Raw genomic sequence first — 26,472 nt, 5'->3', positions numbered from 1 at the left:
TTTTTTTCCTATGACTACACTACTTATCCTGCTTGGAGCTGTCAGCAGGTCCATCAGCTCCCTTACCTCATATATTTGTCACGAGATCCTAAATATGTGTTGCCCCCCATTTGCAACCCATCTCTACCTCATCACTTGAGCATAGCTCTACCTTCCCCCTTTGTGTTTCAAGACTTCAGCTCCATCCACACCCTTTGGGGCTTCAATCTGATGCTTCCTCAATGCAACTGACAATTGTGACAGTGTAGATGTAGCGCTCATCTCTGGTGAAGTCATAACAGCCCAAGGGAGTTTACCTGTTCTTATTCTTAAAATTATTATTTTTACACATTGATCCTGTTATTGACTGTATCAACTATACATTTGTGTACTCTTATGCCCTTGTGCCCATGTACCTGTATTTCCTTTGTTTTCCATAAAGTACCTGTGAAATAAAATTACGATCAAGACTTGGGGGGAGGAGACATTTATGAAAACTAGGGAAGAGTTAGTTCCAGTGTGTGTGTTTTTTTTAAAGCTGCGTAGATTTACATATATGTTCCCGTGGGTTTTCGTCTCACATTAGAATTATTTCCTTTCACTTCCTTTGTGTCACCAAGACAGACAGTGTGGTAAAAGCTTCACAGAGCGGATAAGGACAGGAATACAATTCTGATAGATATGCTAACTCTTCCACATTCTATCACTCCCTTTTGACTATAATGTGAATATCTGTGAATTTATTTCCTTCACCTATTTCCAATACAAAAAAGGTGTTTCCCAAAAAAAAATGACTGTTAGATACTTACTATCTTTTACATATAGAACTCCTAATTTATCAAATTATTAAGGCTAAGATGTTTCTCACAACCATCAATCACATTTAATCAAATTGATATTGATTGACGACACATCAAGCAAAACGAGAGGAGGGTTCATTGCACAGGCTTCATAAAACAGACACTTTGTGGATGATTTACTAACCACTTGCCCCCAGTGCACTTATACGCCCTTCCTAACAGTGCTCTCACACTTTGAATGACAATTACTCAGTCATGCAACCCTGTGCCCAAATACATTTTTTGCTCTTTTTTTCCACACAAATAAAGCTTTCTTTCAGTGGTATTTAATCACCACTTGCTTTTTTTTCCAGCTACAAATAAAAAAAGACAGAAAATGTAAAAAAAATTGAATTTTCTTTGTTTCTGTTATAAAATATTGCAAACTATATTTGTTTCTTCATAAATTTCGGCCAAAAGGTATACTGCTACAAATCTTTGGTCAAAATCAGTGTATATTATTTGGTCTGTTGTGATAGTTATAGAGTCTACAAGCTATTGTGCCAGTTATCGAAAATCAATTTCTAATTTCTTGAGACACTAACAAGCCAGAACAATACAAATACCCCCCAAATGACCACTTTTTGGAAGGTAGACATTCCAAGGTATTTAGTAAGAGGCATGATGAGTTTTTTTAAGTTGTAATTTTTTCCCCACTATTCTTTGCAAAAGGAAGATTTTTTTTTCTCACAAAATTAAAATATCAATAGCCGCCCCCCACAGAACTAGTCGGCCGCACTATGGCCATCGTTTGGCAATAGAGCGATTGGCAGGTCATTAAATGGAAGTATGCTGTTCACTTTGCAAAGGAAGTTGCCCTTTGCATAGGAATTTTACCCCGGAGTTTAGTGAATGTGGTGAACTTTCCTTTAGCAAAGAATATTTGATCAATTGCAAGGACAATAAAAACACAGCATTTTGCCTGTGTACGATTAAATAATAAAAGTCAGCAGAACTTCACCTCATTCTTGTAGCAACGGATAGTTCTCTTGCAAAGTGCAACTTCCCTTGTGAGGAGATGTGTGAAATCGGCTGCAGATGATTACAAAGAATTCAGGTTAAGGGGAAACTGGTTTTGCGTCAATCTTATTTTACATTTTTTTTAAATGTTTATATGTTTATGTCTGTTTTTTTGTCAGTATAGTTAGTGTGGAAAATGACCTTGGAGTATGCAGAGCTGGTTATGGAAGGAGGTGGTTCTTCAAAGAGGAGTCTGCATCTTGGCTCTGCATCTAGCGTGTAACCTATGGCACCTGGAATGGAAGTGGTGCTCTGAAATTTTGGAGAGAGTTAGTCAGATAGGGCTGTTGAAGATAATAATAATAATAATAATAATAATAATAATAATAATAATAATAAAAAAAACTTAAAGTAGAAGTCAAGCCTGACCTTTTTTTGCTGGGCTTCTCCTATGGTTCTCAGGAGTGAAATTCGCTCTCTGCTGACGTCACAGAATCAGCCCAGGAACCGTGTTCTCACAACAATAAGGACTGATACCTGTCTCAGCCTCTCAGCAAAAGAAAACTGAGAGCCTGAGATGGCTGCTCCTCACCCCTCCACAGCTCAGTGAGCGTGAGTGTGGAGGAGCAGAGAGGAGAGATGCTGATTGACAGTCAATATCCCAATAGCTTGTCAAAAATATTCAAAATAAATATTCCAGTTTCTGCCAAACACTAAAAATGTTCACACCCACTTCAACATATAATTAGAATAAGTTAATGCAGCTCAAAAGTTCATTGTACTAATAGGTTGTGATCTTCCACCTCTGTGTTTAGAAAATAAATGTGCTCATCAATAGTAATCCTCCACCAGTGAATGGATGGTCGCTCACCTTATACTTTGGCCCCTAAGCAAGCAGACCCTTATTGGGGGTAATCTCAGATGACTGCTCCTGTCTGCGCTTCAATCTCCATCACCTCCTGTCAGTGCTACATACTCTCAATCAGCGGTATATGAAAATCTAACAGAAGGAAATATAGTGCTCTCTGTCAGAGTGTTTTATTGTCGTATAAAATTAAGACAACACACTCACATAAAAGGCACTCAGGCACTAGGGCAGGGATATGCAATTAGCGGACCTCCAGCTGTTACAGAACTACAAGTCCCATGAGGCATAGCAAGACTCTGACAGCCACAAGCATGACACCCAGAGGCATGATAGGACTTGTAGTTTTGCAACAACTGGAGGTCCGCTAATTGCATATCCCTGCACTAGGGGATAGGAAGTGTGTAACCGGTATAAGTGGTGAATGGAAAGTTAGGCTTCACCCACTGATGAAGTCTATACCCAGGACGACACGCGTCTGGGAATAGGAGCCAGGCCCTCAGTTTTTCATGCTGCAGTCACCACCACTTATGTTGAAGTACTTTGGGAGCTGATAATTTGTTCAAAACGCTGGCACGTCTGAATGTCTTTTATGTCTTTTATGTGAGTGTGTTATCTTCACTTTATTCGATAATAAACAGAGAGCACTAGATTTCCTTCTGTACGATTGCACTGAACTGACAGAAGGTGTTGGGGATTGAAGTGCAGACCAGGAGCAGTCATCTGAGATTATCCACAATAGGAGGCTGCTTGCTTAGACCCACTGGTGGAACAGGGGTCTAAGTATAAGGTGAGCGGCCATCCCTTCACTACTGGATGATTACTATTGATGAGCACATTTATTTTGTAAACACAGAGGTGGAAGATCACAACCTATTAGTACAATGAACTTTTCAGCTGTTTATTTTGATTGATTTTCACTATTTATTTGATTTTAGCTAATTTATTTTGCCTTTAGCACACATTGATACATATATATTTTTTGAATGTTTGATGCCAGACATTTTTGGGGATGCTAGACATGCCAGACATTCCAGGGGGTGTTTTTCAAAATGATTGCTGCTAGTTGCGCTGCACTAAATTATTCTAATTAAATGGTATGTCTTTGGCTGTACTAGGAAGGCTAAAGAATATGCCCAACAAAACTGTTTTCCAGGAGGCTAGAAACTTTTTGTTGTGTTTGATATACCCACATAGGAAGACTTTCTGTTAATGTATCAAATAATAAAAGTGTTTGTTAACCCCAAAAAAAATACAGATCCTGGTCCCTTAAAGAAGATTACACAGCACAGTGCTTGTGCTGTGTAATCTGACACTTCCTGCATGCCCTCTCTGTGCTGACCACGAAAATCATGGCTGCTGAGCCCTGACCACCATGGTCAGAGTGCGCTCCTCAATCATATGCTGCTGTCCCCTCCACTCTGCTCTCATCTCCTCTCTCTCTCCCCCTCCTTCCTGCCTGTCAGTTCCCTCTCTCTGTCTGTCTCCACATATATTAAGATATGTGTTGTTCTATATAGTTTGCCCACTTAATTTGTCTTGTCTGGGTTGTGAAGAAGCCAAATATCTGGCAAAACGCATTGACCTTACAGGCACTAGGAAAAGCTCACCTTATCTATACTGGGCAGATATCATATTATGCCGCTTACACACAATCGGAAGTTCCGATGGAATTTTCCGTCGGAATTCCAATGAAGCTGACTTCCATCAGTCTTGCATACACACTGTCAGACCAAATTCCGACCGTCCAAAACGTGGTGACGTAAAACACTACGACGAGCCGAGAAAATTTTAGTTCAATGCTTCCGAGCATGCGTCGACTTCATTCTGAGCATGTGTGGGTTTTTTCTCTGTTGGAGTTGCACGCAGACGATAGGAATTTCCGATCGTTTTTTCTTTCCATCGAAAAAAAAAAAACATGTTCTATTTCTAAACACCAATAGAAAAAAGTCAGATGGGGCCCATCAGACTTTTTTCATCGGAAATTCTGATCGTCTGTACGCGGCATTAGTCTGTATTTGTGGTTTTATTTATCATTAAGAGCTAATGACATACATATCTAGAGGGTATTTTTTTCCTATATGTATAGGGTACAATACTGATGTTTTTATCTTTTTTATTATTGTACAATAAAGTTTTTTTTATTCTAGTTTACTTTTCTCTCCTGTGTCGCTGTAGTCCGCATTTCTAGGTAGCTGGAGATTTTTTCTCCAGTTTGTACCTATCTTTTTCTATATATATTTGGATGAGACCCAAAAGTCTCTCTTTTTATGTTTCATCTTTTAATTATTGCCTACATTTTTCAGTAAGCCTGACCCAAATTTCCTGTTTCAGGGCAGCTCCTTTTTACTACAACATCCTATGGAGTAGACATGTGCATTCATTATCGTCCGAAGGCATTTTCGTCCAAATTTCGGAGATATTCGTGTTCATTTTAACAAACTGATAATGAATATGCAGAATCCGAAATCCGAAAGATCCAAAATAAAAAAAATATTTATTTTCATATACATTATATTTTTATATTGTTGCGACATCAGTCCGATATAGGTAGATGATTCGACATGACGGTTACAAAAGCGATCTGTGTCTATCGAACCTGCGGTTGAATGTGCCTAATCTAACTCTATTAATCCAAGATTATTCGACATAGGGAAAAAATATTCGACAGATTGGCAGATTTTTTACATTACACAGGCACAGGGACACTTACTATTATAGTACAAAGAGGATGGGAGGGTTTAGCTGCAGATATGAGAGAAGCAGGAGCAGGGGGTGGGCACTGGTATGAGCAGACATGAATAGGAGGGGGATGAGGACAGAGGAGACACAGGAGCGCAGGGCAGCATATGACGGAGGCACTTTTGCTGACAACTGTGCTCAGTAGCCCTGATATCAGCATACAGGGGGAAGGGTACTGTATAGCCAGGCAAGATCAACCAGGTATTTCAGGCGTTACAGTGGGCCGAATTACACAGCACAAGCACTATGCTGTATAGCATGCTTTAAGGAAACAGGATCTGTTTTTTTTTTGTATTCTTTTGGGTTAACACACACTTTAAGTCCCTTGCACTGGCCAATAAATACCAATGGCTGAAGTGCAAATAATTAGTATTTTTCTCACTGTGTCAGCTCATCATCTTCCAGTGCCCAGTGATTAGACTGCTGGTGGGTTCCATGGCTGGTTAGAGCTCTCCCACAATCAGAGTTAGCACTCACATTTGTAAGATGAGTTGCTGTGACTATGCCTCTCTACAGCTGCCTCTACAGCCAGGCAGAAGACTCAACAGATCGCATTGCTTCTTTCTCTCTGCTGACTCATATGTCATCTGAAAAAAAACCTCACAGACAAAAGACTGGCCAGTTTCAATTCTTGTTCTTTACTATTGAATACCTGTGCCTTTTCCATTTGAGAAACAGCACCAAGCTCTGATGTAATTAATTTTCTGTACATCAATTGATTCCCCCCCAAAAAAACAAAAAAATTCCTTTGGAATGATATGGATTTCTGCACAAATTGGTCATAAAATGTGATCTGATCTTCATCTAAGTCACAACAATAGACAATCACAGTCTGCTTAAACCAGTGTTTCTCAATTCCAGTCCTCAGGCCCCCCCAACAGGTCAGGTTTTCAGGATTTCCATTATTTTGCACAGGTGATTTGATCAGTTTCACTGCCTTAGTAATCACCACAGCCTTTTCATCTGAGGGAAATCCTGAAAACCTGACCTGTTGGGGGGGCCTGAGGACTGGAATTGAGAAACACTGGCTTAAACTAATAACACACAAATAATTAAATGTTACCATGTTTTTATTGAATACACCATGTAAACATTCACAGTGCAGGTGTAAAAAGTATGTGAACCCCTAGACTAATGACATCTCCAAGAGCTAATTGGAGTGAGGTTTCAGCCAACTGGAGTCAAATCAATGAGATGAGATTAGAGTTGTTGGTTACAGCTGCCCTGTCCTATAAAAAAACACATCAGTTCTGGGTTTGCTTTTCACAAGAAGCATTTCCTGATGTGAATGATGCCTCTCACAAAAGAGCTCTCAGAAGACCTACGATTAAGACTTGTTGACTTGCATAAAGCTGGAAAGGGTTATAAAAAAGTATCTCCAAAAGCCTTGCTGTTCATCAGTCCACGGTAAGACAAATTGTCTATAAATGGAAAAAGTTCAGCACTGCTGCTACTCTCCCTAGGAGTGGCCGTCCTGTAAAGATGCAAGAGCACAGCATAGACTGCTCAATGAGGTGAAGAAGAATCCTAGAGTGAAGGCTAAAGACTTACAAAAGTCTCTGGCATTTGCCAACATCCCTGTTAGTGAATCTACGATACATAAAACACTAAACAAGAATGGATTTCATGGGAGAATACCATAGAGGAAGCCACTGCTGTCCAAAAAAAACATTGCTGCAAGTTTACAGTTTGCACAAGATCACCTGGATGTTCCACAGCAGTACTGGCAAAATATTCTGTGGGCAGATGAAACCAAAGTTGAGTTGTTTGGAAGAAACACACAACACTATGTGTGGAGAAAAAGAGGCACAGCACACCAACATAAAAACCTCATCCCAACTGTGAATTTGGTGGTGGGGGCATCATGGTTTGAGGCTGCTTAGCTGCGTCAGGGCCTGGACATATTGCTATCATTAAAGGAAAAATGAATTCCCAAGTTTATCAAGACATTTTGCAGGAGAACTTAAATGGTCACTAAAGGATTTTTTTTTTATCTAAATAGCTTCCTTTACCTTACTGCAGTCCTGGTTTCATGTCCTCATTGTTTGTTTTTGCTTTGAAGTAGCTGTAATTCTGCTGTGATCTCCACACTTCCTGCTTGTCTGGCTCCTTATAACCACAGTACTGGGAGCTTTCTCACAGTGGTCTAAGCTGGCATTGTGTGTCTAAAACTCCTCAGAACCAATCAGATTAAAAACAAAACACTGCCCTGGATTTGTTTGTTTTTGTTCTGTGTGTCTCTCTACTTCACAGAAACATGGAGCCAGTTTAAAAGTGAAAGTGAAACTAGAGGCACATTATATGATTGATTTTTATCTACTTTTAATGTTTTTTTAAAAGGAATCAGTTAACTTTTATGTCTCTATACCCTGTAAACAGTCATTTCAGCAAAAAATGTTTTTTCCTTTAGTGACCCTTTAAGGCCATCTGTCCACCAGCTGAAGCTCAACAGAAGATGGGTGTTGCAACAGAACAACGACCCAAAGCATTGAAGTAAATCAACAAAAGAATGGCTTAAACAGAAGAAAATACGCCTTCTGGAGTGGCCCAGTCAGAGTCCTGACCTCAACCCGATTGAGATGCTGTGGCATGACCTCAAGAAAGCGATTCACACCAGACATCCCAAGAATATTGCTGAAAAGTTCTGTAAAGAGGAATGGTCAAGAATTACTCCTGACCATTGTGCATGTCTGATCTGCAACTACAGGAAACGTTTGTTTGAAGTTATTGCTGCCAAAGGAGGTTCAACCAGTTATTAAATCCAAGGGTTCACATACTTTTTCCACCTGCACTGTGAAAGTTTACATGGTGTGTTCAATAAAAACATGGTAACATTTAATTCTTTGTGTGTTATTAGTTTAAGCAGACTGTGATTGTATATTGTTGTGACTTAGATGAAGATCAAATCACATTTTATGACCAAATTTGTACAGAAATTCATATCATTCCAAAAGGGTTCACATACTTTTTATTGCAACTGTAAATAAAAACAAACTTACCATCAGTGGTGTAACCCCATGTCTCTAAATTTGAGTTTCATTTATTTGTTCCTGTGTGCGGTCAGTGCTTTTTCACCAGTATGTCACTAATGAGTAGGTATGAACTAGGAAAACAAATCACTAGCCCCGGTGTAACATAAGACTTCAGTTCTTTGGTCAGTCTTTATGATGTAGTGGATGGGGTAGACACAGAGGCGGGTAAGAGTTAATTAGTCATTTAAAAAGCTTCTTGGTTTAAGGAATATCTTTATTTTTTAAGTGAGTAGGACTTTTCATTAAATGGGATGGAAAATATTACTGATGTCGACTGAGCATTTCATTTTAATTCTGTTATAGATATTTTCTATCTTTAAGATCCGTTACACAGTTCACAATGCCTCTAATTTACATCTACGTTTTATGAGCATAAAGTAGCAATTTTATGTCTTCCCACATATGCATTAGAGTCCTAAATTATTACAGTGAAAAAATGCTTTGGGAAGCTGGAGTCCAATGGGAAAACACAGGAGAGGTCTATTTACTAGGAAAGAATGCACAGCTGTTGAAGAGTTTAGAATAGGATAACTAAATCAACCCTTCTGACAGGATAGGTGCGAGGATTCTTAGACATTGTATGTAAGAGAGAAATAAAAAAAATGAGATGAGATGATATGGACATGCTTTGCCACAAACTTCGTAACTGCTGGGAAGAAAACCTTGAAATGAGGCAAAATGCTTTCCAAAGATCCAATTAAAACGTTATTTTAAAGCGGGGGTTCACCCAAAAAAAAATGTTTTAACATTACATTCAGGCGAGTTTTTAGAATGACAATCGGGTGTTTTCTTTTTAATCGTTGCCGTACATACCGTTTCATAGATATATGTTCACCGCGGCTTCCGGGTATAATCTGCGGGACTGGGCGTTCCTAATTGATTGACATGCTTCCGACCGTCGCATACAGCGCGTCACAAGTTGCCGAAAGAAGCCGAACGTCGGTGCGCAGGCGCCTTATAGAGCCGACTCGCAGTCCGGCTTTTTTCGGCAACTCAAGACGCGCTGTATGCGACGGTCGGAAGCATGTCAATCAATTAGGAACGCCCAGTCCCGCAGATTATACCCGGAAGCCGCGGTGAACATATATCTATAAAACGGTATGTACGGCAACGATTTAAAAAAAAAAACACCTGATTGTCATTCTAAAAACTCGCCTGAATGTAATGTTAAACATTTTTTTTTGGGTGAACCCCCGCTTTAATTGGATCATACATGTGTTTCACAGTGGAAAGGCATGCAGTTTCTTGCACCTAGAGTATACTGTATGTACATCCAAAGCTATATATGATTTGTTTCTTGCTTTGTATAGAAGAAAGATGGGTTAAAACTTATGTTGGTTTATTTTTTGCTCTTTGTGTCAAAGTAGGGAAATTCCAATAACTTCTTCTGGTAGATTTAACTCTTCCTTTTGATGACAAAGGTCCCCAGGACAAATAGAGAAGGTAACTATATCTAGCTGGGATACAGACAGGGTTTGTAATCTTGACAAGGTTTCTAATCTTTCCTTATTGAATCCAAAACTAAAAGGTTTTGGCTATACATAATGATGTACCAATTCTTTGGTTATTTTCCTCAATCTCCACTGCTCTTCCTTTTCCTACTAAATCACTAAGTCCAAACTGATCAATGGGACATGTCCCTCTCAAAATTCAAGCTGGACGGAATACGGGTATATAGATGGTGCGACGAGCCAGAACCGCAGGGGAACACGTGAGGTGCACGGTGGGCCGATGAGAGACAGCAATAATACAGTTCATCGGTTTACTCACGGTTAGCAGAAAGCCTCCCTGGGCCGGTCGCACAGTGAAAGGGAAGACAGCACGAAGTCCTCCGGGGCACGCTCTGCGATAGGGAAACGCCAGCCGAGATGGTGGTTGAGGTGCCCGTGATGACAGGGGTGTTTAGAGTGCTTGTGGCGGCTGGGTCCCTTGATGAAATTTGTCGTGACGCCAGTACCGTTAATGGTGGTACAACCAGTTGTAGTAACAATGTTAAAGAATGAGGTAGACAGTGGTAGAATACAACTCACAACTTTTACTGTGTCTGGTTTTGGTTGCAGTACAAACATCCAGTTAGAATACAGTCTCTGGGTAAATAGAGGAGTTCTGCTGATCCACTGCTAATAGGCTTTAGTAGGCCTGGACTCAGGCTGTGGTTCAGTATAATGCTTACTTGTGTCTGGTCCCTTTTGAATCCAGTGACATGGGTGAGGTTGCCGGAGGCTAATAAATCCTTCACCTTTATACTCAAAGGTCTTTGCTGCCGATTAATGGCTTTTATCCTTTGATTTTAGCAGTTTAAATGTGTCCCTTCTCTGGACTGACCTTCACATTCTCCTTTCTCTCTCCACACTGCTTCCTGTACTGAACAACTGACCACAGATAAGCCTGAGCTGGGATAGATTTCCCAGAGTGGTGCTATCCCCATCTTGTGGTGGGAAGTAAGAAGCACACCTGACCAGCCTATGAACAGGGATACCACAGGTATACAATGCAAAATGACATGCAATATAGCAATGACAAAGAAGTAATACTTTTGCAGTTCCCACATGTCCTGAGTGGGACGCTGCATACCCCCATGGTAAAACGTGTGTCGACCTTGGCACACTTTTGACTCGATGTTGTGTCTTCCTGTAAGATATAAGAGAAATGGAAAAGCATGCATGCATAGGAAATAACAATATAACCCCATTCTTGTACTTCTTGTATCTGCAAGTAAAATGGGTTAGGCAAACATATCTCAGGCAACAACGAAATGTGACAAAAGGTGACAAAAAGGGGTGTAGTTTTTCCTCTGAAGACTGGTGATGTATGGCAAAACCAGAATAGTCCACGATGAGATGGAAAAGGGAAAACAAAACAAAAATAACATCTCAGGAGGCTCACAGGGTATGAGTCCGTTCCCTGGGCACAGGAAAATGTCAACAGATGAATATCACGGAGGCTCAGGTACGTGAAAGTCTATCTCCGGGTGTAGGCTTGAACGTTGCAAAACAGTAGGCAAGTAGTCCTTTTGAAAAGTCCTTTAAAGGAAATAAACATAATATCCCAAGTAAGTCTTCTTCTCACTCTGGAACTTCAGACGATGTAAGGATGCACTCAACGATGAGATGACAGAGTTGGTAGTCGACTTCTCGGCTGCTGGTGCAGGTAATCCTCCAAACGGACTGGTGGTCGTCCACTTGTAGTTCTGTCAGATCTTCTTAGCGGCTGAGTTTCTACAGGCCTTGTTTCAAGGGAACTTGGTGTCTCTTGAGCTGTAGTAGACACTTCTTGAGATAGCTCCTCTGGTTGAAGTGCGGTCGTATTGATCTTGGCAGGCACTAAGATATTGAGCCATGGTGTAAGGAACCATTGTAAAGGATCAGAGTCTAATAATGCTTTTCCAAAAGACTGTAGTGGATTCTCTGAATCAGATGGTTTTGTAGGCTCTGGTTCTATGGATTGTGTTTCCTCTTGGATAGCTTCTTCTTGAAGAGTTTCTTCTTGAGTACTTTCCTTGAGACATAACTTAAGGCGATTGCGATGTACTACACGTGATTTGTTTTCTTTAGTGATCTCGTAAGTATCAGTCTCTGGATTGAGAATAGCTGTAATGGTGTAAGGTTCTCTCTCCCATTTGCTATCTAACTTGCTGGTGCGATGGTTGTTTTTTAACCATACATGGTCACCAATTTTGAGAGGTTCTGCTTTGGCAGATTGGTTATAATCTCTTTGTTGCTTTTCATGAGCATGTTCCATGCGATGTTGAACAATTTCTTGTGCATCAATTAGACGTCTTTGGTGCTCACTCACCCAATCAGTCTTTGGTAGAGGGTTGATTGCATCAGGCACTTGTACGCCCAAAGTATGGTCAGCAGGTAGTTTACCTTGTCGGCCAAACATGAGATAGTAAGTACAGTAGAACAGTGAATCGTGTTATTGTAGGTGTACATCAACTGAGGCAATAGAGTAGGCCAATCACTTCTTGTAGCAGGAGGTACTGCTCTTAACATCTCAATTAAAGTTTGGTTCATTTTCTCGCAAAGTCCATTCCCTTGAGGGTGGTAGGCTGTGGTCCTGATTTTCTGGCAATTGTGAAGTGTACACAGTTCTTTGAAGAGTTGCGACTCAAAGGCAGATCCCTGATCTGTAAGGATTCTTTCTGGGCATCCATATGGCAATAGGAAATGTTTCCAGAAGGCATCTGCAGTTGTTCTAGCGGTCAGGTCCTTGACAGGTACGGCTACAACAAATTTGGTATAATGATCAATGATGGTCATGGCGTATGTGTAACCTGAGCGACTTGGTTCCAGCTTCACATGGTCAATTGCAACTATTTCTAGCGGTGTTCGGCTTACAATGGGATGTAAGGGTGCTTTTTGATCATGTTTTTCATTTCTTCCAACAGCACAGGTGGAACATTCTCGACACCACTTTTCAATGTCTCCTCTCATCCCAATCCAGTAGAATCTTCTACGGATGGTGGCTTCTGTCTTCTGCACGCCAAAGTGTCCTGATTGATCATGATACATCTCAAGAATGATTCTTGCATCTCGGCGTGGTATTAAGATTTGGTATAGACAATCCGAGGTAATTGGGTCTAAAGTTCTTCTTAATAGTAGGCCCTTCTGTAGGAAGAGATGTTTTCTGTGTCTGCAAAGTTTTGACAATTCTGGATCAGCATTTCTTCTGCGAATTCTTTCAGGGGTTCTTCCGCTGGTGAAGAAATCTTGCAGTTCTCCCAACACTCTGCTTTCATTTTGCAGCTTGATCCACCTTTCTTTGTCCACTTGGGATCTTGGATCCACTTGTTGTTGAAGATTAAGGACTTTTCTTCCTTTGATGGTGATAATGTCTTGTTGGGCAAAATTTTTGTAAAAAAGCTGGCATTTCTACCTCTTCCCAAACATCTTCCTGTGTAGTAGGGTCTTCTTGGGTAGGCAGACGGGATAATGCATCCGCATTTTCATTTGCTTTTCCTGTTCTGTATTTTATGGTGAAATCGTAGTTAGCTAGGCGTGAGGCCCATCTTTGTTCCAATGCTCCCAACTTGGCGGTATTCAGATGTGCTAGCGGGTTGTTATCTGTGAAGGCCACAAATGGTGTTGCGGCAAGGTAATCTTTAAATTTTTCTGTAACAGCCCACACGAGTGCGAGGAATTCCAATTTGAAGGAACTATAGTTTTGGTCGTTTCTTTCAGTACCTTTAAGAGATCTACTAGCGTAGGAAATAACTCTTTCTTTTCCTTCCTGTACCTGCGATAGGACAGCTCCCAGACCTTTCTTACTAGCATCTGTGTAAAGATGAAATGGCTTCTGGTAATCTGGATAGCCTAGGATTGGTGGTTCTGTTAACTTCTTCTTTAGGAGCTGGAAGGCAATTTCTCTTTCTGTGTTCCATTCGACTGGTATTGGAGACTTTTGGTACTTCTTAGGATGTCCTCTCAGAAGTTCTAATATTGGCCCCGCAATTTGGGCAAATTGAGGAATAAAGCGTCTGTAGTATCCTGCGAAACTGAGAAAGCTCCTCACTTCTTTCACTGTAGTAGGAGTAGGCCAATTCCGGACTGCGGCTATCTTCTCTGGATCCGGTTTAACACCTTCAGAGCTTACAATATGCCCTAAGTATTTGACTTCTGTCTTCAGTAGATAGCACTTAGATGGTTTGACTTTGAGTCCATGTTTAATGAGGATTTGAAAAACTTCAGCCAAATGTTTCAAGTGATCTTCATACGATTTGGAGTAGATGATGACATCATCTAAGTACAACAGGACAGTTTCAAAATTTTTGTGTCCTAAAAAATGCTCCATTAATCTTTGAAAGGTTCCGGGCGCATTGCAAAGTCCAAAAGGCATGCGGTTGAACTCAAATAGGCCCATCGGGGTGGTAAATGCAGTCTTCTCACGATCTTCAGGTGCCATGGGTACTTGCCAGTATCCACTGGTTAAATCAAGGGTAGAGAAGTAGGCTGAAGATCCTAAAGCTGTCAAAGATTCCTCTATGCGTGGTAAAGGGTAAGCATCCTTGTGGGTGATTTGGTTAATTTTTCTGTAATCCACACAGAATCTGATGTTACCATCCTTTTTACGGACAAGGACTAGAGGTGCAGCCCATGGACTATGGCTGTCTCTAATCACATTGGAGTCCTTCATCTCTTGGATCATTTGCTTTACGGATTGGTACATAGTTGGTGGTATAGGCCGATATCTTTCCTTGATCGGTGGGTGCGAACCTGTAGGAATGGAGTGCTTGATGATATCCACTTCTCCATAGTCTGTGGAATGCTTACTGAAGGCAAGGTGAAGCTCCTTCACAATTTTTAGTACTCCCTCCATTTGGTTTACTGGTGTGGAAGCATCTCCCACATGAAGTTCTTTCCACCAGGATGTGTTTACATTTTGGTCCTGGGGGTTCTGTCTCTTGGGAATTTGCTCTGTGGTAGCTGTAGCCACACTGATGACATCTTGAAAAGTGACTTGGATTAGCTGTGCAATAGGAAGGTGTTTTGATAGTGTTACACTGCTATCACTCAAGTTTAGGAGTCGTATAGGCACTTTACCTTCAGAGACGGTTACTAGGCTCCTTGCAGCTCTAACTAGAGGATAGTCTTCCAAAACAACAGGCTCTACCAGGGCTTGGTAGTCTTGACCTTGGATTCCGACTACAGCTCGGCACCACAAGAGAGTTTCGGTGTTGGGTTTGAGGATCACAGATTGCTTATCCCGGATGCGGGCACAGCAAATTTCTCCTTTTTCGTTGGTGAATCTCTGTTGCGCATTTAGTACACGGATGGTTTGTTGGATCACCTTCTTAGAATCAGGAGGGGCAGTAGGCACTAACTGGTGCAAGGCTTCTAGCATTTCAACATAACAGTTCCTGAGGACATTCATTCCTAGGACTATTGGAGGGTTAGGGTTATTGTCTCTGACTTGTACCACAATAAGGCCTTGTCGAGGTAGTGTAGTTCCTCCTACTTGAATGGTAGGTTCCCAATAACCATGGACTGGTATGGGTTTGCCGTTACTGGCTATGAGACTCAGCCAGGATTCTGGAGGCTGGGTAAGCTGATTTTGATCCCAGTATTTTTCAAAGGCTGCTTGTTGGATGGTGGTGACTTGGGATCCGGTGTCAACTAGGGCAACAAAAGGGACTCCATTTATTTGAAGTGCCACTTCAGGACGGGATCCAACGTATCTTGGCATCCAGTGGGGATCTTCTGGACCTATTGGTTTACCTCCCGAGGGGTGGTCCTTGGCCTCGGGGGTTTCCCGTTTAAACTGCCAGCAGGTTGCTTCTGTATGGCCTGGTTTGTGACAATACGTGCAGATAGGCCGCTTAGGGGTACTAGTGCGATCAGGGGGGCGTCCGCCAGAATTTATGGAATAAGTCTCTCTAGAATTAGAGGGGAAGAGTCTTCTGGACACAGGTTTCTCATCCTCTAGCATTAATGGTTTCTCCCATCGTTCCAATTTTTGGTGGACTTTCTCCAGACTTTTAGTCAGGATTTGGACTTGTTCCGTCAAGGTAGCAACTGCGTCAGGAACTGGAGCTTGGGTTGCCTGACTGACTATAGGTAAAGGCTTTACAGGGGTAACCAGCTGTGATACAGGCACGTCAACAGATCTAACAGGTTCTGTTGGTGGACTTTTTCCCAGTATGCTGATAGCTAGTTCTTTAAAATCTAAGAAGGTAGCGCTTGGATGTTGGGCGGCTAACATTCTTAGTTGGCTCTTTAGATTGTCTGTATGGACGCCTTCAATAAATTGTTCTTTCAGGGTTTTGTCCTGATTTTCTGCCTCACGGGGGTCTACTTGGACAACAGCTCTAAGGGCTTCCTGCAAAGATAATGCAAAGTCTCTGAGTGACTCACCAGATTGCTGTCTCTTGCTGAAGAACCTCATCTTGACCTCTGACACGGTACTGGGTTCAAAGGTGGTGTAGAGACGTTGAAAAATCTGCTCCATGGTCTTTCTCTCTGAGCTCGGCCAAGATTTCACTTCTCTGAGCGCAGCTCCTTCCAATTGCGCAAGAAGAATCTCCATCTGTTGCTCTGAGGATACAGGGTACAATCTGAACATAGCCAGAATTTTTTCTTTAAAGTCCCTTAAAGTATGAATTTCCCCAGAATATCGTGGGAACCAGGGGGCTCCAAAATAATAAGGCATGGTTAACGGCATTAAACTTGGTGCTGCAGCGGTTGGTATTGCATTGGGACCGACTGCGGCTGATGCAGGGGGTCCTCTGAGGTCGGGCTGCACGTCATCTCCTTGCACAGACATGGTAACAGCAGGTGAGTTCTAGTTAGGTAAGTCAAATGCGTTTTTAGACACTTTTTGTGCGTTGTTGCTATGGGCAACCGCTGTCTTGCGGGTGTATGGCCCTTTAAGAATTTAATGCCGGCTGAATACAATGCTGCAGCAATGTTGATTTTGGGTCGCTGGCAGACATTTTAAGTGAATGGAAATAGTCAATTCAAATACTGCATGCAGTTTTGTTAACACACAAATTGGATGCTGCGATTTTTATGCTGATAACTGGGATAACGCTTCCATGCAATTTTTAAACAGTTTAAACAGTTCTGTGGCCCCACACAGCATGCAATAAGTAAATAGTCTCTCAATAAAGCAACGGGGCTTATTCTGATGCGACAGTCTTTTAGATAAGGCACAGGGGTAATTATCCTGTTCGTGACGCCAATTTTTCTTATGCGACGAGCCAGAACCGCAGGGGAACACGTGAGGTGCACAGTGGGCCGATGAGAGACAGCAATAATACAGTTCATCGGTTTACTCACGGTTAGCAGAAAGCCTCCCTGGGCCGGTCGCACAGTGAAAGGGAAGACAGCACGAAGTCCTCCGGGGCACGCTCTGCGATAGGGAAACGCCAGCCGAGATGGTGGTTGAGGTGCCCGTGATGACAGGGGTGTTTAGAGTGCTTGTGGCGGCTGGGTCCCTTGATGAAATTTGTCGTGACGCCAGTACCGTTAATGGTGGTACAACCAGTTGTAGTAACAATGTTAAAGAATGAGGTAGACAGTGGTAGAATACAACTCACAACTTTTACTGTGTCTGGTTTTGGTTGCAGTACAAACATCCAGTTAGAATACAGTCTCTGGGTAAATAGAGGAGTTCTGCTGATCCACTGCTAATAGGCTTTAGTAGGCCTGGACTCAGGCTGTGGTTCAGTATAATGCTTACTTGTGTCTGGTCCCTTTTGAATCCAGTGACATGGGTGAGGTTGCCGGAGGCTAATAAATCCTTCACCTTTATACTCAAAGGTCTTTGCTGCCGATTAATGGCTTTTATCCTTTGATTTTAGCAGTTTAAATGTGTCCCTTCTCTGGACTGAACTTCACATTCTCCTTTCTCTCTCCACACTGCTTCCTGTACTGAACAACTGACCACAGATAAGCCTGAGCTGGGATAGATTTCCCAGAGTGGTGCTATCCCCATCTTGTGGTGGGAAGTAAGAAGCACACCTGACCAGCCTATGAACAGGGATACCACAGGTATACAATGCAAAATGACATGCAATATAGCAATGACAAAGAAGTAATACTTTTGCAGTTCCCACATGTCCTGAGTGGGACGCTGCAATGGAAGATCCAAAACACCACCCTTCTGCATACAGTAATAACCTAAATAGGTCCCTACCTCTGATCGTGAGCCTAACCTTTTCCATTGTTTGCACAAAGACCAAATCAAGGTCACCGCCTTGGTGTCCATTGAAATGTCTGAACACATTGGTGGATTAGTAAGTGAGATTTCTGTGTCTGGGTTCTTTGGTCTGCACACCTACAATGGCTATTATAAGGAGATAATTTTCTAATTGTCAGCTTTTTCAGTTATTTTACATTATAGATACAGTATGGAAACATCAAGAACTGAAACATACAAAGGTGGGTGATAACACCTAGAAATACCAAGTAGACAGATTTAGGAACTTTGGTAGGAAATGTGTACTGTTGGATTACTGTATCCAAGATATATAAGAAATCAGGAGGTGATTGAGCCCACTGGGCTCCACCTATAATTTAAATACAATTTTGATGAGAACTTAACTTTAGTTAATAAATTAAGTATTTGGACAGAACTTGGATACCAACTGAATGTCTTAGGCTGGCCATAGGTGAAGCGATTTTCTTTACTGCAACCCACTCGCTCATTTCCCTCATCAATACAGTCAATGTTGATCGGAGAATCCCTCTCATGGAGCCATTGGGGTTTATTTACTAAAGACAAATCCATTTTGTACTACAAGTGCACTTGGAAGTGCAGTCGCTTTAGATCTGAGGTGAAGATCTGAAATGAGGGGAAGCTCTGCTGATTCCTATCATCCAATCATGTGAAATCCAAAATGCTGTTTTTTTTTTCCTTGCATGTCCCTCTCAGATCTACAGTAACGGCACTTCCAGGTGCACTTCCAAGTGCACTTACTTGGAAGTAAGCTATAACAGCCGCTAGCAATAATCACATGTAAATTCGACTTTGGCACATTCAGTTTGCCCATACACGGTTCAAATCTCAGCAGAACCAATTGAGATTTGAACCGTCTAAAGCCGGCTTAGCTCAATACACTTCAGATAATATTATTTTAATCTAAATCTAAGGTGGACACCTTGGTCCTCTTAATTGAGGTCCTGAAAAATGCAGACCTCAATGTAGTGAAATTGTGTAATTAGTGTTTAGAGTTTAGTGTATTTTGGATATAATTAACACATATATGCTTTAGAACAGGAGATTGGTTGGAGGGAATTAGATTTGTCTGCATCAACCATGCATCTTATCCTAAAATTGTATATTCTTTATGAGAAAAACATATGGATGTTAACATAAGAAAAAAACATTGCCAATATGTCAGTTTGGGGCTATTATAGGTTTCTTCATACCTCTCAGGTCAAATAGTCTGTGGGTGATAATTAAATGTCCAGGCTGTGCCTTTGTAAACTATTTCATTTTACTGGATTTAGCATAATGAAACATTTCAGATGAATTGCAGTTATTAGCCAGTCCCACTTCTACCCAAAATAATTCTTTAAAAATGAAGTGGAACTGAAGAGCTTAATGACAACCGTATAATAATAACATACACTCTATCCTGACTTCACTGAACAGGCTGAAACATGTAAAGTCTGTTTCAACAAAGAGCATAACTTACTAAGAAGGTAATATTTCCTACTCATGATAGGTAGCAGGGATAGGTAGGTGATGACAATATAATTGTAAAAGGAGGATCTGTATATGATTAGTATTACTGCAGTGTATCAGCACTGACTTAGCTGGATCGACTTTTAAATGAAGAACGCTTTGTTTAAACTCCAGTACAATATATGAGGGAAACATTTACAGTGCTCTGTTGAAAGCAAATACGTGAGAGAGTACAGTATTTGTTTTACAAGAGCAATCAATGCCAGTGCAAAAAAAAATAAAAAATTGCAGTACATCTCGGTAATAAATCCATTCCCTTTTACAAAGACACTACAGGTACAGAATAATACTTGATGTGGAAGAAATGCTGTCCATTCCTAATTTCTTGCAGTAAGCTGACCACATACACTTTTTTGTGCACTAAATGGTGTCAGCCCTGCCCAGTTGTCTTGTACTGAGCTGCTAAATCCCTCCCAATAACCTCATCACTACATCACAGACAGTATTGTTCTCTAGTCCAAGATAAGAACTGGTTGGGATAATTAGACTTTGTGAGATAACAAGCACAGGAGCAAATAAAATAAATTCATTGTTAGCGTTTACATATATGTTAATTAATTAGAAAATGTTTTGTTAAGCCCCATACACATGATCAGAATATCATACAAAAAATACTGCTTTTGAATTTGTAATCAGAGTCTTCGAGTAAGGAATGCGATAACCCTAATAACCAAGGCCTGAGGTGTGCCTTTAGCTTGCTGATCGGTATGCCTGAGAAGAGGGCATACCCTGAATGTAAGAATGAGAAAATGTACAATGTGTATGTATGAAAGCTGGGGGAACGGGTGGGTGGGAACCCGGGTGGGAACCCTGAAACATACGCCCGACCCAGCCCTGACAGGGAGGGAGTCTTAAGTACTCTCAGACTCCTCCCACAAACTCAGGCTGGCCTGCGGCCAGCCTTCTAACTTATATTCTGTCATACGAGAATATTCGTACTTTAGTAACCTATTCATTTTTGATATGGAGATTAGCATCCAGAAAAACGATAATCTCATTGTGTGTATTAGGCTTTAGTATTACTGCCAAAGCTCAATTTATAGGTTACATCTTGTAGCACTAGTCACTTTACATTGAAAATGAAAGCTAAACCTTGAAATACAAGGAGAACAATTTTGCTTTAAAAGCCAATTTCTAGGCAAAGTTGAGTCTCCAGCCATTTAAAAGCTTTTTTGAAAAACAAAAATCTTCTGACGCTATTCTGTACTCACTGTGCTGTTTGTATCCATGTCCATTGCTTACACCATCACCTGAAATGGGTACCTGGGACTTAGGACTGCAGCCTATGCCCATATAGACCAGTCTTCTATTTATGAGGTCATCATGCTGTGCAGTCCTTTGGAACCTGAGAGGACCCCCCCCCCCATACTGGCCAACCAATTTAAATTGATATGGACACCTAAGGAAGAACACTCCCACTTTTCTATAAGAAGAGAAGACTAGGGATCTGGAGAATGACTGCAGATTTAAATAGGTAAAATAAACTTTTATTTTGTTTTTGTTTTTTAATACCCTGGAGATTAGTTGGAGGGGGGGGGGGTGCAGGGTTTATAACAATTTTGGAGAGCAGCTTTTATTCAGGTATTGCATTTGGTGATTTGAGAAACCTGCTTGTGGTATGTCCAAGCACATTACTCTAGGCTCCTTGCTCACTGATAACAATAATGGCACTATTCCCCCCCACTGACACCAATGATGGGACACAATTCTTTCCATGGTCAGTGGTCACCAATTATGGAGCAATCCAAGTATAACTTGCAGTGCTGCTCTAAGCTGAGACAAAGATCTCCCCGCCGGTTGTAGTGAAGGGATGAGGTGTCTGCGCACCATTCAGAGATGCAAGAGCATTAACAGAGAAAGGAAGGAAAGCCGCTCACAGACCCAGGGCATAAATATGTGGATAAATGTGCCCTAAGTCAGTACTGTTCTAGCCTTACCCTCTAAGAGCAGCACTGACTGAGGCCACAATTATCCACATATTCATGCACTTGGTTGGTGAGCAGGGTTCCTCCTTTCTCTACCAATGATGGGGCACCATTCATCCCAGTGACCCAATAACGAGGCACTATTTATTCCACTAATACCAACAAATGGGCACTACTCCTGCCACTGATAACAATGATGGGGCACTATAACTCTCGCTGGCACCAATAATGGAGCACTATTCCTCTAACTCACACTAACAATGCGGTACTATTCCTTTAACTGACACCAATAATAGGTGCTATTCATCCCACTGATTACCACAATGGGCCACTATTCCTTCGACTGAGCCAATGATGGGGCATTATTTCTCTTCCAAGGTTCTAGGTAATTTTTTTCTTTTGCTGCTTCAAACCGTGGGACACGGACACTGAGGCCAAGGCATTTTTTACTCCCATTCAGAAATAGTACAATATCTACAGTATAAATTCACTGGCTTGTCAGATTCCCCCATGTCTCCCCTTTACAGCTAAATAATTTTTACTATTCTGAGAAACTTTCCACAAGATTTTGAAATGTCTCTATAGGAATATGTACAGTATACAAGAGCTGGCTAATATTGCCTGCATATTCAGGAGACACTTTACAATATTGCTACAGTGTGGCTGTTTTCTCCTAGTTCCCAGCCTAGACTCTACGTCATCATATCCTGCAGTCAGGGTGAATGAGAACTAAGAATGGAGCAAATCATCTTGGGACATGTAGTCCAAAGATACAAGTTCTATACTCAGTCAGACTTGTATGGACTACAAATCCCAGCCGGCTGGAAAAGTAGAATAGAATGCTGGGAGAGATATAAAAAACCTGTGTGGGGACTGAATCCCTCCCTTGGGACCACGGTCTGGATCTGCAAGCAGTGACTCTGTGCCAGGCAGTAATGCGGCTGAGTTGCAGCCTATGCAAAAGGGAGGAGAGTCATCGCGAGCGGGTGCGGGAGCATCCACTACTAGCCACTTCTGGTCATTCTGCGGCAGCTAAGAGGCCGCATTCATCTCATTCATGCCAGATCCAGCCACGCTGCGGCGCAATGCCATACAGGGTCAAACGCCATCCCTCAAACCAGACTCTGCAGTGGCTTGCTGTGGAACCCTCATGCCACTCCTCAATATGAGAGGTCACTTGGTCACTTGCCTGACCTCCAATAACAAGGGAAATTGCGTGCAGACACAATTGTCTTGTTTCCCTGACTAAACCTGTAGGACTTTGTGGTACAGTTATTCTTTGCTGAGCAGCGACAGGGTTCCTCCTGCTTACTAGAACTCCACAAGCATACCTTGCATCACCCTGCTTGCCAGGACGCCCTAAACATACTTTATTCTATCCTGATTTTCAGAACACCTAAAGTGCACCATCATCAAAGAGCTATCTGAAGACGCAAGGCCTTCTTTCTTCTGAGAGACCACATCATATATCCCCCTCAAGGGTTTGAATCCATTGGTGCCATAAGGGCCCATACTGTCACCCAGAACTCTATTACTAAATGAGCAGGTCTAAAGACTCAAAGGCTAAATTGTTTGAACTGAACTAAATACAGTGTTTATATGGTTCATTGGGACTGTGGTGTTGGATAATAGAAGGGAGTGGTCTTACGGGAATCTGGTAATTCCTCTGCCCTTCTCCTGCCTGAACCCAAAGCGCTCAATCCAAACCAGAGTTTGTTGGTTTAATATACTATATGCTTGTGTTACATTTCCTTCACCTATTATTCCTTTGACTGTTTCTGCTGACAGGGTTATTTGTCACAGAAAATCCTTAGCTGGTGTCAGTTGTAAGTTACTGAGCTTAATTTCCAAAAAATCAGATTCAACTGCCTTACTTGTCTAAGTGTGTTTCTAAGTGCTTTTTGTTACACCAAGAATGTCTGAACCGAGAGTGTCAGAGGTGTTGGTGGACTTGCAAGGTCAGGACAACCTTTGGGGTACAGATCTTTCAAGTGGCCCTTATGGGGGTAGTGCTACAAATATGTGCTCATTCAACCAAAAGAGCATTTGTGAGATGAGATTTAGTCTAGTGTTGAACAAGAAGACCTGGCTTGCGATTTATGTTCCAAATCATCCCAAAGATTTTCAGTACCATTGATGTCAGGGCTGCGTCGGGAGGGAAAGGGGCAGGTCAGATCTCATAACTATGGTTAGGAAGCACTTAGCAACATGGCACGAAGTCCTACATATAATTTGTTCCATTGGGGACAGAACTGTAACAAAATATCATAATGACAGATCTTCTTTAAACCGTAGCCATCTGGTTGGACATTCATAAATTTTGCATGTTGCTGTAGCATTAACAGTGCCATTTTCTGGAAACACCTGAATTTAGTAAATTGAAGGGGTTTTCCAATTTGGACCCTCTTTGTTTTAGTCTATGCCCTGGTTAGGGATATTTCACATCTTACCTCTGCAGTAGGTACAAAGACTGCAATAAAACCTGACAGGGGCTCTAACTTTCCCCTTCTTTCCAAAACAAAAGTATACTTGTTGGCTGGATAAGGTTTATAACATAGTAATCAAGATTTTATCTTACTGCAGTTATGCTGCAATCAATATCTGCACAATAACTTTCATAGAGGCCATAAATGTATATTAAAACCCAATCAATAAAATCCCATATCCTTTTTAAAATGTTAATGCAATTTCAAACATAATTTTCAATGTTTTTATTAAAATAAAACCTGATAATCCTGACATTACTGATATAGGTTGACAACATTTTGTTCCTGTCTCCTTGTTGTCACCCCTGAAACATGGGCTTTAAATTAAGGCTACATGAGGCAATTCCAATAAACATTAGGCAGAGATGATCTACTAGTGTCGCCATCATGAAACCTACCCTGAAAAAATGCCATGCAGTTATTGGAAATATTTTATTTGAAAAAATGGTAGTTGTTTTATGATATACTGTAATGTGCGTTCGCAGATAAAATCTCATTCAGTTATGTAATTTAGTATACACGGGCTTTAAAAACATTATAAGGACAAGTGAATTTAAGATACAGACACATGTTTAAATGTTTTGTAGGATGATTAAAAATTATTATTTTTTTGAATATGTCATACAAGCTTACAACATCAGTGTTGACATTTATTAGAACAGAAGTTTAAAAGCCTTGGCAGCTTGTGTGTCAAGCTAAATATAACAAATGCCAGTCACATTGTTTAAAGCGGTAGTAAACTCAAACATGTAATTACTAAATCGCCATATATAGCTTAAGTTAGGTATTTTCAATCAAAGTTACATATATAGTATGCCAAAAAAAACGTCTTACTTGTTTCAATATACGTTTTTGTGAACACTCCTGCTTGTACCTCCCCGCCGCCATTTCTACTGCTGTCTTCCATGCCTATACAGTGATATATTTCCGCCCTCAGTATGTAGCTGTGGCTATAATCCCGCGCGTGCGCATGATTTCCTGAAGCCGAGCCGCGTCTCTCCACAACCCCTCCGACGTAGCGAGTCACATGGGGTCAAGGCTCAGCTTCTTAATAGAAGTATCGCGGGATGTCGGGGCTGACGTCACCATAAGGAAATGACGCAGCCCCGACATAAACAGATTTTTAGCCGGCAGAGGCTCTGCTTGCCGAATTTAACGGGGATCCGGCGCATGCGCGGTACGCGTCCCCACTCGTCAATCTAGCTGTAACTTCAGAAGCAGGCAGGTAAGGAAAAAAATATAAAATGTCAATCGGTTTACAAGGATGAAATGCACAATTACATTGAAAGTGAATATTTTGACTTTACAACCACTTTAACAACAAGGCACCTAATGTAGTTAATAATAATAGCAATATATATATATATATTTATATATATATATATATATATACTGTATGCAGTGCCTTGAAAAAGTATTCACACCCCTTGAAAATTTCCACATTTTTTCATGCTACAACCAAAAACGTAAATGTATTTTATTGGTATTTTATGTGATAGACCAACACAAAGTGGCACATAATTGTGAAGTGGAAAGAAAATGATAAACTATTTTCACTTTAATAAAAAAAATATATATGAAAAGTGTGGTGTGCATTTGTATTCAGCCAACTTTACTCTGATACCCCTAATTAACATCTAGACTATGCAATTGCCTTCAGAAGTCACCTAGTTAGTAAATAGAGTTATGCAAAAAACATTTAGCAGTGTCGTTTCAGAAGATAATTTACAAGGGAGTGTTTAGGGGCCGAATTAGGGGCGGGCAGGGTAGGTATTGAGTAGGGCAGTTGGTGGCGAGTAACTCTTAAGACCTAGCTAGTAGCTCAGTATTTGACATTTTTAGCCCTATACTGTATATATACTGTACTGTGAAAATGTTTTAGGCAGGTGTGAACAAATGCTGTAAAGTAAGAATACTTACAAAAATATATATTTTAATTGTTCATTTGTTATCAATTTACAAAATGTAAAGTGAGCAAAATCAAAATCTAAGTCAAATCAATATTTGGTGTGACAACCGTTTTGCTTCAAACCTGCACCAATTCTTAAGCCGCGTACACACGACCATTTTTCATGTCATGGAAAAAAACAAAGTTTTTGTCGAATTCTTGTCAAGCCTGCATTGCATACACACAATCGTGAAAAAAATGCTCGAGCAAAGCACGGTGACGTACAACACGTACGATGGCACTATAAAGGGGAAGTTCCATTCGATTGGCGACACACTTTGGGCTGATTATGCAAATTTTCCTTCTCATAACCTGCTTCTGAGCAATGCACGTTTTTTTCCCCGTCGTTAAAGCCTACACACAACCGGTTTTCCCGAAATGAAAAACGACGACGTGAAAAACTACGAGAAAAAATAGAGCATGTTCTAAATTTTTAATGCCCATTTTTCACGTCTAGAAAAATGCTCAGGAGCCTATACACGGTCGTTTTTAATGACCAATTTAAA

The sequence above is a fragment of the Rana temporaria genome, chromosome 5 (genome assembly GCF_905171775.1).
Source record: "Rana temporaria chromosome 5, aRanTem1.1, whole genome shotgun sequence".
Classification (NCBI taxonomy): Eukaryota; Metazoa; Chordata; class Amphibia; order Anura; family Ranidae; genus Rana; species Rana temporaria.
Note: the sequence above shows the minus strand (reverse complement) of the source record.